Source organism: Panthera tigris, chromosome C2 (assembly GCF_018350195.1).
Source record: "Panthera tigris isolate Pti1 chromosome C2, P.tigris_Pti1_mat1.1, whole genome shotgun sequence".
NCBI classification, from domain to species: domain Eukaryota; kingdom Metazoa; phylum Chordata; class Mammalia; order Carnivora; family Felidae; genus Panthera; species Panthera tigris.
The window spans coordinates 133,630,278-133,643,519 of record NC_056668.1 but is presented as its reverse complement, the minus strand read 5'-3'; the positions used below and the strand labels follow the sequence as shown (position 1 = coordinate 133,643,519).

The following is a 13,242-nucleotide window of genomic DNA, read 5'->3' as shown; positions in this document are numbered from 1 at the left end:
AGAAGACATGCACATGAGTCCACAATCCTCAGTAAAAACACAGACACCAAGTAAAGACAAGACTCATTTTTTTTTCCCTTTCTGAGACTCCCAGATACTGTCTGCACTCTTTCTATGTCTTCAGTAAACTCTGCTGTCACTTCCTCTTGGCTTATGTTTGATTTCTATCCTGTGCAAAGCCAAAGACTCTCTTGGCCTGTCTTGTGGGACCTCTTTTGGGTCCTTGGACCAGCCAGCCTACATCAGTTAGAATTGTTTTGTAATCAGGGGATGTCTTAATCAGCCAGGATGTGTTGATATCTGTGTCTAGCTAATTTTAAGGGGAAAAACAGTTCTAATCTCAGCTAATCATCTATGAGACAAAGAAAGTTGAAGGGTTTGTGCCTGGCCTTGTCAACAGATTTAGACAAAAAGGGAAAGGTCTGTATTTGGCCTTATCACAGGTGAACAAGGAGTCATCTGCTAGTGTTATGAGAGAGTGGACAAAGTTTCATCTAAGTCATATGGGGAAGGGTGGTTCTTTGTGGTAAGCCATTTCCCAGAACACAAACATGTGTGTGTGTGTGTGTGTGTGTGTGTGTGTGTGTGATTTCTTAGTCATTTCCGTTTTCCATGAGTATAGGCTCCAGTAAATTTCAATGTTGTCACTGCAAAGTCTTCTTAGGGCCTCAGCCTGAACTGGCAGTCATTTTTGCCTCATTCTTTTGTTTAAAGCAGTAACAGATCCAGACCACATTCAAAGGGAGAATGTTACACAAAGGCATAGATACTGGGGAGGCATGGTTCATTGTGGGCCACCAAAATAGTCTCTCATAGAGTCTGAACCTTGGACTGGATATTTAGAATAGGATGCTACTAGCATATCCTAGGTGGTAGCTGCAACCAACAGGTAGGATCACTGGGCATGTGCACACATTGGTAAATGTAGAGGAGAGTCCATCAACATTTCAGACATATCAGATTGGAGTCTTGAGGGTTGTGATTTTCCTAGTTTCTCAGAAGCTCTCATTAATACTGTTCCTTGCTTAACATTGACTCCGACATTTTCTTTAATTTTGTTGTTAGTTATGTTTCATGAACATCAGCTCGGTATTCAGCTAGCATCACGGTAAGGATGACTGGACTTAACCAGAACTGCCAATTAGCAAGTTTTTACATTTTAATTATTTGCCCAGATTAGATATGGTCAGAGCCATTGACTTAACCAGCTTCTGCAACAAAGAGGGCCAACAGAAAGAGAGGGAATCCCTATGTGAAGGGGAGTGTTTGTGAACAAAGGTCTCCCACACAGGGACCCTCCACAGAAGGTAGCTAACCTTTGGAAATTTGATCTTTCTCTGTCTTCTTCTGGACTCAACAGTATCAGTTTCTTTTGGAGCTCTTTGTGAAGATAGGCTAATAAAAGACCATAAATCTTTTTTTACTAGGTGAAGCATTTACCACTCTAATTAGCATCACCATTCAAAGGCTTTCATATTCCAGAAACAAACACCAGGCATTCTGAGCGCTAGGGTTAAAGGGAATCTTAAATCATGAGTAAGCATAGGTGAAGGGCATGAAGACTTAGAGTTTAGGTATTGCCTGTGTGCTGACAGTCATCGGGACTTTACTGAGATACCACAATGCTGAACATACTTACTGTCCTAGGTTTTATGAGTAAGAGATAAAACCCAAGCCTAGTACTGTGGGTTTGTAAAGAAATGATTGTAATATATTATTTCGTTCTGGGTTATACTAAAGTAGGTCTGCACAAAATGTTAATGACTTCCCCAAAGCAGAGTGGTGTATGTTGCACCAAAGTAAGTAACAGCCGGGGTCCTGAAGCATGGATAGGAGTCTACTCAGCTATACGTAGTAAAATGTAGAACGGAAGGCCATTTACATGCAACAAGGAAACGTAAATTTTGAGGTAGGAGGACCAGCCTCTCAGGAATTTCTCAGAGGCTGTCATCTCTTACTCTCAGTCCCATCCCGGGAAGGTGGTAGTGAGTGTGAGTGGTAAGTCCCCTCAGCAGGTTCCTAATCCTACAGCCGCGCGCTGGTAGGGAAACGAGAAAGAGCAGAGAAGGGAGGCGGGGTGTGTGTGCGGAGTGGGGGGGGGGGGGGGGCAAAGACTTCCCGCGCATGCGCCCTGGCAGATGGCCGGCTCAGCAGAGCAGTTTGGCCTGTGGCTCCCTCCGCACGTCGCGCCTCTCAGGGGCCCGCAGACTTGGCCCTGAGAGCGAGCGCGCTGCGCGCTCGCGCAGCCTCTAGGCCGGGCGGGCGCCTGCGCACAAACGTCCTGGGCGTTCGAGCCGCGGGGTTATTAGAGGTGGAGCGCGGGGAGGGCGCGCGGCAGGAGGCGGCCGCCGTTACGGCGCGAGCGTGGTCACGTGGTCGCTGGTCACCGCCGCCGCCACCCCCTCCCGCCCTGTTCTCTTTCTGGTCCGGCCGGGCCCGGCCGGTTCCACGAGCGCCCGGCAGAGACTGAGGGAGAGAGAGAGAGAAAGAGGAGGGGAGGAGGAGGAGGATTCAGGGAATAGGAGCTGGGGAGCCCTTCTACGCCACAGGTAAAACAAGATGATGATGATAATCGTAAAAAAGCCCGAGCCCCCCTGAGCGCCTCCGCCTCCCTCCAGTGCAGCCCCCACATGCAGTCGCTCCCGCCCCGGCCTCTCCCTCAGCTTCTTAGGACCAGTCCCGCCTTTCCCAGCACCGCTGCTGCAGCTGCCGCCGCCTCCCGGGAGGGCCTGAGGGTGCTGCTGCTGCTGTCGCCGCGAACGGGTAGTCGCACCGCCCCCGTTTGTGCGCCTCCCGGATCGGCGTGGGGGCTGGGTGGCGGGAGGGAGGCTCCTCTAGCTCCAGGGCGGGCACGGAGAGGAGGTTGCTTCCCCCAGTCGGCCAGCCCGCCTTCCCTCCTTCGAGAGGTTGGGGTCTAGGCTGCAAGGCCAACTGCAGCGAGAGGGTAGAGCCTGGTGGGTGGACGGGCTCAACTTCCTACTTGGTAAATTTCCCTGTTCATTTCAGCCTAGGCAACACGTTTCCTTCACAGGCCGGAAGCAAAAGGGACCCGTAATCCCCAAACCTTTTAAAATGCAGCCTTTAGACTAGCGAAACCTTTCTCGTTTTTGAGGAAAGAAACGTGACCTTATTTTAGTGGGACTTAAGTTTGTTCACCTGTAAGAACGTGCAAGTTGAGGCCTTTAAGGATCTGAGAGAAACTTTGTGAAAGTTGATCCCTCCTACTTTTCCTGCAAAAAACGAACACAAACCTAAACAATTTTCGGTTCTGCAAATGACCTAGAGTTTGTTCAATACCAGCTCTTAAGTAGTTTTTAGTTTCAGGAAAATGATATAAAGTTCACATCCTTTAGGGTGTTTGTTTTTTTTCTGAATGATGATTTTTGGGAATGAGCTGTATCCGTCAACCCCAAATTGGACTAAATCTCAGTAGTAGCGTACAGGTTGAACAGCTTTGGGCCGGATTGCGCGGGGACACCTAGAACCAGTCATTATTTGTACTCTTTGTACAACAAAATATAGTACCAGTAAAACTGTGTGTTATTAGTGTGCTGTTGCACAAAATACTGATTGAAAGCAGGAAGTGTTAAATGTAGGCATTGTTAAAAATCTGTACACTCAAGTTCATTTATATGCTGGTCATTTTTCTTAATGAGCTTTTCTGATTACATGTCTTGGAATTTTCATGCTGTATCTCTAAATTCAAATGTAAACTTGAGTATTTAAAATTTTTTACAGCTACCTGCAGTAGAGTCAGAGCAGTGCTTCTCAAACCTTAATGTGCACAGGAATCCCTTGGGGATCTGGTTTAAAAATGCAAATTCTGATTTAGTAGATCTGTGATGCATCTTGATATTCTGCATATCTTATGAGCTCCTTGGTGCTGCTAGACAAGGAACAATTCTTGAATAGCAAGGAATTGGATAATGTGTGTGCTGAGAAATAAAGTGATATGTCAATGAAAACGTTCCTTAATTCATCCTGAGTGTAGAGGTGGCTTGAGAGAAGGGGTAGATGGCAGGATGAACTGCAAAAGCTTGTGTTAGGGAGATCCTTTATGAACAGTGAGCAGGCTATGTTGGAATCCCAGGGAAGGGATAGCAGACGGAGGGTGAAATGCCCCAACCTGGAGGAGTGGAGGTACCAGGTGTGCATCCTGTGGTGCATACATCACCTGGCCTGTGAATTTTTCCGTGGAAGCCTAGTATACTTCTGGCTGACGGACTCAGCTATGGGTACTTAGGTTTTATCAGCTTATAGCCTGTGTGTCTCTGAATCCATTGCTGGGAGGAAGTTTTCTTTTATTGGTGAGAGTATTGAGTGTGTGCTGCTTCTCCCAGATGCAGCCTCCGTTGAGCAATGCATTCCTCAGCTTTGGAAGCAATCTTGTAAAGAATTTAGGGTCTCCACCTGTTGAGGTTATCCTAAATGGATTCAGATGTTTTCCTAATCTAATTAATAAAAGTAAATTGAAAAGTTGAAAAGTCCTACTTAACCTCATACTTTATGTAAATAAAAATGGTTGTACTTGGGGCACCTGGGTGGCTCAGTCAGTTAAGCAACCGACTTCAGCTCAGGTCATGATCTCGGGGTTTGTGAATTCAAGCCCTGCATCAGGCTCTGTGCTGACAGCTCAGAGCCTGCAGCCTGCTTCAGATTCTGTGTCTCCCCCACCCCTCCCCTGCTCGTGCTCTGTGTTTCTCTGTCTCTCAATAATAAATCAACGTTAAAAAAAAATGGTTGTACTTAACTTTTTAAGAACTTTTTTAAACAGTAACCTCGACTACTTTTAGCACTGTAATTTTTATAGTCTTCATTCTAGTCCTTACTTTACCATTGTTTTTTCTTGTTATTAAGTAATATTTATGACAGTACTTTTGAAGCACTAGTGCCAGCCTTCTAAGCACTTTACTGTCTAACTCCTCTAATTGTAACAATCTTTAAGGAAACTAAAGCAGAGAGTGGGTAAAAGTCCTATGCTAACAGAGTTGGGCCTCTGGCTGGCTGGCTCTAGAGTGTATGCTTTAACAATCTTCTCTGTGCAGCTTTAAAAAAGTTTTTTTTTAAACGTTTATTTATTTTTGAGAGATAGTGCATGAGTGGGAGAGGGGCAGACACACACACACACACACACACACACACACACACACACACACACACAGAATCTGAAGCAGGCCCTAGGCTCTGAGCTGTCCGCACAGAGTCTGATGCGGGGCTGGAACACATGAACCGTGAGATCATGACCTGAACTGAAGTGGGACGCTTAATTGAGTGAGCCACCCAGACGCCCCTCTATGCAGCTTTTTGGAAAGAAAATAAATTGATACTTTTTAAAATCCCCTTTCCCTAGTATTGTTGAGAATTATGAGTTTTGCTTTCCATTGTTAAATCCATATTTGTCATCTTTTAAAAAATTTCCCCCATTGTATTCCATGAAATGCAATCCCATAAAATGAAAACTTGCCTCAATGCTTGTACTCTTTTCTGAATAAGATACTGAAATATTGAAAAGCTTTATTTTGTTTGCACCTGTTACCTGGACCAGTCTCTTTCAAGTCTGTAAGTCATTGTTAAATGTGAAAGTAGCGTCTGCTTCCTTTCGGCTCTGCTAGTTTTCAGTTCATTTTTTGCCTATGCCTCTCTTTCATCTTCTACTGCCTGCCCCCCTCTATGCATACATAATAGATGCAGCTTATATTTGTTATTGTAACGTTTAGGATTTTGGGGGGGATTGATGGGGTCACTGACTTTTTATTTGGCCAGTAAGGGGGGGTGCCTGTGTGGCTCAGTTGGGTAGGCATCCGACTTCGGCTCAGGTTATGATCTCACCATTCGTGGGTTTGAGGCACGCGTTGGGCTATGGGCTGACAGTGCAGAGCCTGGATCCTGCTAAGAGTTCTGTGTCTCCCTCTCTCTCCCCCTCTGCCACTTATGCTCTTTCAAAAATAAATAAACATTAGGGCACCTGGGTGGCTCAGTTGGTTGGGCGTCCAACTTCAGCTTGGGTCATGATCTCACAGCTTGTGAGTTTGAGCCCCGTTTGGGGCTCTGTGCCGACAGCCCGGAGCCTGGAGCCTGCTTCAGATTCTGTGTCTCCTTCTCTCTCTGCCCCTCCCCCGCTCATGCTCTCTCTCCTTCAAAAATCAACATTAAAAAAAAATAATTTTTTTATTTAGCCGGTGAGGATGATAACATTCTAAGCATGAGTCATTGTTATCATATTTTAACACTGAGTAAGTACTAAGGACAACCTCAGAATAAACGTTAAATAATTGGTTTTCATAAGAAAATTAATATGTCATCTGTCCCCCATCCCCTTTTGTCTCAGACCATTGGAAGTTTTGTTCTGTATTAGCACCAGTCTGGGGAGTGGTGCTTATACACCTGGTCTAAGACATTTCTCTTAACGTGGACAGATGGTTAGAATGGCAGTAATACTATAGTGTGTGTACTGGAACTTGAGAAATGAGATTTTGTGGGAGGGGGAAGTGAGAAGGGAGGGCCTATGGGCTGATTGCAGTAGCATTAGTTTTTCATTAACGGGGATAATAATGAAGTTTAGGTAGGAAGTCAGTATAACAACAAAGCCCGGTTGTAAATGTTTTCTCAAAGTTCATACTTTGTTGTGATGTCTGTTGTAATGTCATGCTGCCCAGTTTCTTAGCCTCATAGTGCATCACTTTTCTCATCTTTGAAGTGAGGATAGTAATAGTACCTCACAAAGTTGTTTTTTGGATTAAATGAATAGATGTGTGTGTATATGTTTATATATATTAGTATAGCATATATGTACGTATACATATATAATACTTAGTGTCTGACACATCGTTAATGCTATCATGTGTTAGATACCGTGTTTTACTATGGATCGTCTGCCGTGTGGTTGATCATGTCCACATGAAGAAGACTATTTGAATGAACTTAATGGAAATTGTACATTTATTTGGTATAAACCTGTGTGGGCCCCGAAAACAGAAGTTGTTTGTACTTTTTGGATAAAAATACGAAATTGGGGAGGCGCCTAGGTGACTCAGTCCATTAAGCATCTGACTTTGGCTCAGGTTATGATCTCAGCCTACTTTAGATCCTCTGTCTTCCTCTCTCTCTGCCTCTCCCCTGCTCACGTTCTCTTGCTCTCTCTCACTCTAAAAAATAAATAAACATAAGAAAAAAACAAAATTGGTATAGTATGTTCTTATCCCTTTGGAGAATTAAATATGAATAAATATGGTTTGGCCACTCAGATTTTTCAAAACAAGGAAGAAAGGCTGTAGAAATAAAAGATGTCTTTGGTGGTGGTTTAGGATTGGTTTACAATTTTCAAGTCTTGAACAAGGTAACCTTTTTCCTGAAGGCTTTTCTGACTAACACATCTAAGTAAGATAAAAGGTTGAACCAAAAGCAGTTTAGGTTTCCACTTCTAAATAATGGATCTTCAGAATAAGGTTAGTGAGAGGTAAGCCCCCCACTTCTCATATAATCTCCTTGGGGGAGATGTATCTGCTTTCTGATGGAGTTGGGTGATACAATCCTGCAAGAAGACTGAGCCGAAGTTACAGATCCTGGCTGTAGAGGTGTGCATTCTGTTTGCTGGTAATTAGTGGGGATCAGAATCAACCCCTTAAGTTTCCCAAAATAGGTACCTTAGGAGGTGTTCTGGTAGCTACCTTGCAGGAATCCAAGAGGAATTACTAACACTACATCTCTTGCCACCCTGGAGTGAGATGGTGGATTGATTGCCCTGGATCCTTGGTGGGGGTTGGGAGAGAAGGTGTTGATGGGAGATGGGCAGATGGTACCACTATTTCCGTCTTTGTCTACTGCCTTGATTAAACTAGACTTCTTTTTATGAAGTCCAAGAGTCTTGTAGTAAGAATGCTCCTTTTGGTAGGTAGATATGTGTGGGGCTTGGGATAAATTGCCTCCCCTCTCCAACCTTCATTACTCTTAATAGTTTAGGGGTTAATTTTAACCTATTTATCCTGTGGGGTGTGTGTGTGTGTGTGTGTGTGTGTGTGTGTGTTGTAAGTATATATGGATGAACATGTGGATGTGTTGATAGACCTATCTTTTTAAACTAAAAGTGGATTTATGCTATTTTGTTACTTGTTTGTTTTTCCCTTAATATTTTATGTTACTAATGATGTTATTCTTCCACACAATTTTTAGTGGCCCCATACTGTTTCATTGTATGAATGTACTATTAGTAGTCCTCCATTCTTGTACACCTAGATTCCTTTCAATCTTTATATGACAAGCAGAGCTACACTGAACGTTATTGTAGCTAATATCTCTTTGTGCCTATACATTATTATTTAGGAAAAATTTTTGCGAGTGGAATTATTAGTAGGTCAAAAGATATGCCCATGTTTAGCAGTTTTGATACACATGACCAAATCGCTTATCAGAAAGGTTGTACCACTTTACCCTTTCCTACAAAACTGTTTGAGAGGCCCTGTACTTGCTGTTATTGGGTATTTTCTTTATTTTAACAGCTTTATTCGGGTATACTTGACTTTATACCTCCTTCTCTGTCTTCTTATAGGCTTTAACATTTTATGTAGTTAAATCTTGTTGTTCCTTTATGAATCTTCTAGGCGTTTCCTACCTTATGTTTATATAGCTATGAATTTATATTTTAAACTATTTTTATGTTTCAGTTTAAAATTTTGAATTTACAGTTATTCCAGAACATGTTTAGTTGTATAATGTGAAGTAGAGGGTACTAGATTTTTAAGCTTTTTTTTTTTTTTTTTTTAATTTTTTTTTTCAACGTTTTTTATTTATTTTTGGGACAGAGAGAGACAGAGCATGAACGGGGGAGGGGCAGAGAGAGAGGGAGACACAGAATCGGAAACAGGCTCCAGGCTCCGAGCCATCAGCCCAGAGCCTGACGCGGGGCTCGAACTCACGGACCGCGAGATCGTGACCTGGCTGAAGTCGGACGCTTAACTGACTGCGCCACCCAGGCGCCCCGATTTTTAAGCTTTTGATTAGCGAGTTTTGTTAGTAGTACTGAATGAATGATTTATTCTTTCTCGATTGTTATCAGAAGCTTTATCATTTGGTCTTCTATTCAGTTCCACTGTATTTAATTTTTTATTGGTGGGAATAAGATTTTCCTGTGTGTGTGTGTGTGTGTGTGTGTGTGTGTGTGTGTGTGTTTTCTACTATATCTGGTAAATAGAAGAGCTATTGATTTTTTGTGTGTGTGTATTTTGTAACCAGTCACTTTCTGAATCTGTCTACTATAACAACTTTTCAGTTGATTCTTTTACATTTTCCAAGTAGATAAGCCTACTGTCAGAAGCTGGTCATTTCTGTGGGTTTTTTTATTTGTTTTTTATTTTCCCATGATTAATTTTCACTTGTGGAAGCTGTGCTGGAATGATTTTCTTAATTTCATTGACTTGAAAAATGATATTTTATATGGTATTACTGTGAATTGATCTATTCAGCTCTCAGACGGATTTTAAAATATTTGGAAAACCACTTTACCAAGTGATCTCTGTTATGTACTCAATGTCACCTCCCAAAATTTGTATGTTGAAATGCTGTACCTTTACTCTCCCATGTAATGGTATTAGGTGGTGAGACTTTTTGGGAGGTAATTAGAGCATTAGATGAGGTGATGAGGGTGGAGCCCTCATGAATGGGATTAGTGCCTTTATAAGAGTCAAAAGAGAGTCTGTTTCTTCTCTCTGGCATGTGAGGCTACAATGAGAAATCAGCAGCCTGCAACCTGGGGGAGGGCCTTCAACCAGAACTTGACCCGGTTGGCACCCTGATCTCAGAGTTTGGTCCCCAGAGCTGTGAGAAATCAATTTCTGTTGTTTGTAAACCAGCTAGTCTATGATACTTTGTTACAGCAGTCAGAACGCATAATCTCTAAGGACCTTCTGGCTCAAAACTTTTGTGATTCTACTTTTATGTCAAAATACTTGTGGTAATATACATAACGCTCTGGTACTTTAACTTAAAGTGCCTACAGCTTCTTTTATAATTGTGGCTGTCTAGCTCCACTGCCCAAGCAATTATTCTGAAGTTTTACATTTTTATCTCCTTAGGAGAGCTTGAAGATTTTTTTCTATGTGATTTGGCAGAAATCAAAAGGAAATACTGATAGACTACAGAAATCAAACTGTGCAACGTTGGGTTTGCCTAGTTGCATTATTAGGTATCATGGTTTTCATTCTCTGGTCAGGTGGTGTAATTTTGTACTTTTTATGATTTTTCTTTTCAAGCTATGGTCCTGGTATGGTCTACTTAAAGTTCGCCAATCCAAATTATGTAATTGTCAAAACTGAGTGTAATGGAAGCCATTGGGAAGTGATAAATAGACCAGGAAGCAGTGAAGATAGGATAGAATAGGAAAGGTAGGGATGGGGAAGTGCCTGGTATGTCAGTCCTTTTTTCTCTGGCCCCCTCTCTGTTCTCTGATTATCCTTTTGTACTTCTTTGCCCTTTTAATGATTTTCTGGCTTCGTATTTGTTCTCAAGATATATTTTATTTTCTCTTTCAGAGAATAGCTCCACTACCTCCTTGATACTTTGGTTAGGAGTACAGGTGCTTTCCCCCAGTCTTTGAAGTAGTCCTGATCAGTATCCCTAATTACCTTCCTTCTTGTCACTAAAACTACCCGCATAATGCCTTCACTAGTGGCCACCATGCATCCTGCCTAGCAAAGGATGTGATAAAACACTGATTAAACTTGGGGTTCTTCATAACATAAAACCACTGTTGTGGAAGCATTAACAAAATGAGAGATCATAAAGACAAACTGTCAGAGAACTGTAGAGTAATATCTGAGTGGCTGAGGAGATAGTGAGAGATTAATATTACAGAGTGAGAAAAAGCTTCTGAAGAAAGTCTGTTATCTTAGCTCTCCAATCCTGATTTCTTATCTGAGCTTTGGACCTGTGTGTCTGTTTGCCTACTGGATGATTCCACTTTTGGATGGCCCACCGAGAACTCACATTTATAACGTCTGCAACTGTCTTCTCTTACAAAACCTGTTCCCCCTCTCAAGTTTATTATCTCAGTGGATGATACCACCATCTTTCTGGTTGTTGAAGTCAAAAATCTGGCAGACACACGCATTTTACTCCCTTTCCCCAAATCCTTATGTAAAGGCATCTCTCTCGGATTCTAAGTCTTGAATCCATTGTCTCTTTATCTTCAGTACTTCTACTCTGGTATATCATCTCTTGATCTTTAAAAAAAATTTTTTTTAAATGTGTATTTATTTTAGAAAGAGAGACAGAGCATGAGCGGGGGAGGGGCAGAGAGAGGGAGACACAGAATCCGAAGCAGGCTCCAGGTTCCGAGCTGTCAGCACAGAGCCCAAAGTGGGGCTTGAACTTAAGAGCCATGAGATCATGACCTGAGCAGAACTCAGACGCTCAACCAACTGAGCCACCCAGGTGCCCCTCACTTCTTGATCTCTAGATCATCATCTTTTGCCTTTGTTTCTGTAGGGTTTTCTGACTGGTGTCCCTGGAGCCACGTGGTCTTTATAAGCCCTCAGTTGATTCTCTGACTCTATAGCTTAAAACCTTTCAGTACTCTTCCATCACCTATTGCTTAGTCTTGTGTCTCCTCCTGCCTCCCCTATGATTTCATTATAAAGTACCGAAATATTTGGGTTTTTGGAACTATTTATGATTTTGCTTGCCTCAAGCCTGGAATAGTCTGTCTGTCTGTCTGTCTGTCTGTCTCTCTCTAAAGTAGGCTCCATGCCCAGTGTGGGGCCTCACATCCCTGAGATCAAGGGTAGCATGCTCTACCAACTGAGCCAGCCAGGTGCCCCAATCTTTCTGTCTCTTGATTTTACTAACTCTTGTGAGGTCTTAGCTGAAATGCTATTGCTCTAGGGAGCTTCCTTATACCAATAAGTCTGTGTTGTGTCCTTCCTGTTTGGCCCAATACGCTGTTGTATAATACAACATTTATTATGTATTATAATTGTCATTTTACCTACAGTCTTTGTCCCACTTTTGACTGCTCTGTGAATGCCAAGGCCATGTATGTCATCTTTACTCATACTCTCAAAGCTGTGACTATTAAAAGTGGGTGCCCCATACCAGGTACTGTTTTAAGTGCTCAATATGTAGCAGTAAACAAGAGACTGTTACAGTTTTTAACTGCTGTGTGATAAACCACTCCAAAACTTAGTACCTTCAATTTATTAGGTATCCATATTATATGGTAATATTAGTACTGTAATATTTACTTACTCATGATTTTATATTTGTATAAGATTTGGTAGGGTTAGTTTATCTCTGTTTCACTTTGTGTCAGCTCATTGGAGGTTAGAGTTTCCACTTCCAACATAGTTTACTCACATGGTTGGTAGTTGATGCTGGGAGCTAAACTGGGGCTGTTGATCAGAGCACCTGCATTAGGCTTTTCTCTGTGCCCTAGGTATGAGTGGTGGGTTCTGAGAGTGAATGTCCCAAGAACAAGCATTCTGAGAGGTAGGAAGTAGAAGCAGACAATCTGATGAACATTACTTCTGCTGTATTTTATTGGTTAAACAGTCAGCCCAGATCCAACGGGAGGAGAATTAAACTCCATTTCCTGATAGAGAAAGTGACAAAGAATTTGTGACTATATTTCATCTGCTATACAGACCAAAAAAATAAACAAAAAATAAAACTACAAAAATTGTTGGATGAGTTAAATCTTGTCTATACTTTTAACCTCCCAAGAATCATGATAGTACATCATTAATTAAAGAAAAATCAAACTACACCATAAAGTGAAATTTTAAAAAGTAACTTTTATTCCCACCCTTTTTAATAGTGATATACTTTTTTGTTCTTATTCATACAGTTTCTGAACTTTAAGTTTTAATTGTGCATACAACTCCAAATTTTAATGAGTTTTGTGTTCTATTTTTTTATTTTTATTTTTCATAAGTCCTCATGCATTGATATTATTACTCTAAGTATATTACTAGAAATGAAGTTATTGTGTGTGTGTGTGTGTGTGTGTGTGTGTGTGTGTAAGAAATGGGGTTATTATGTAAAGGAAATGCACAATTTAGATTTTGATTCTTATTGCCAAACTGCCGAATAGGGTAGAAATTAACATTATTTTTCTAACTTTAGTGCATGGTATAAATTACATTTGCCCACAACTTGCTATCAGAAGATGTTATAAATCATTGTTTTTGGTTAACCTATTGACAAACAATGAAAGATTGATTTTGTTCTTATTTTTTTTAATGCCTTTTTAAG

At 41.6% G+C, this 13,242-nt stretch overlaps 1 protein-coding gene across 7 annotated transcripts in view; it reads left to right on the top strand.

Moving 5' to 3' along the window:
* Nucleotides 1-2,276: 2,276 nt before the first annotated feature.
* TBC1D5 (TBC1 domain family member 5) overlaps nt 2,277-13,242 on the top strand; it is a 536,588-nt gene continuing 525,622 nt past the window's right edge. For 6 of the 7 annotated variants that reach the window (XM_042999057.1, XM_042999056.1, XM_015539905.2 and 3 more), the window contains exon 1: nt 2,277-2,549. The gene's annotated coding sequence lies outside the window, so the exon portion shown is untranslated. The remainder of the gene's footprint in view (nt 2,550-13,242) is intronic. The other variant, XM_007087350.3, reaches the window with a different exon arrangement.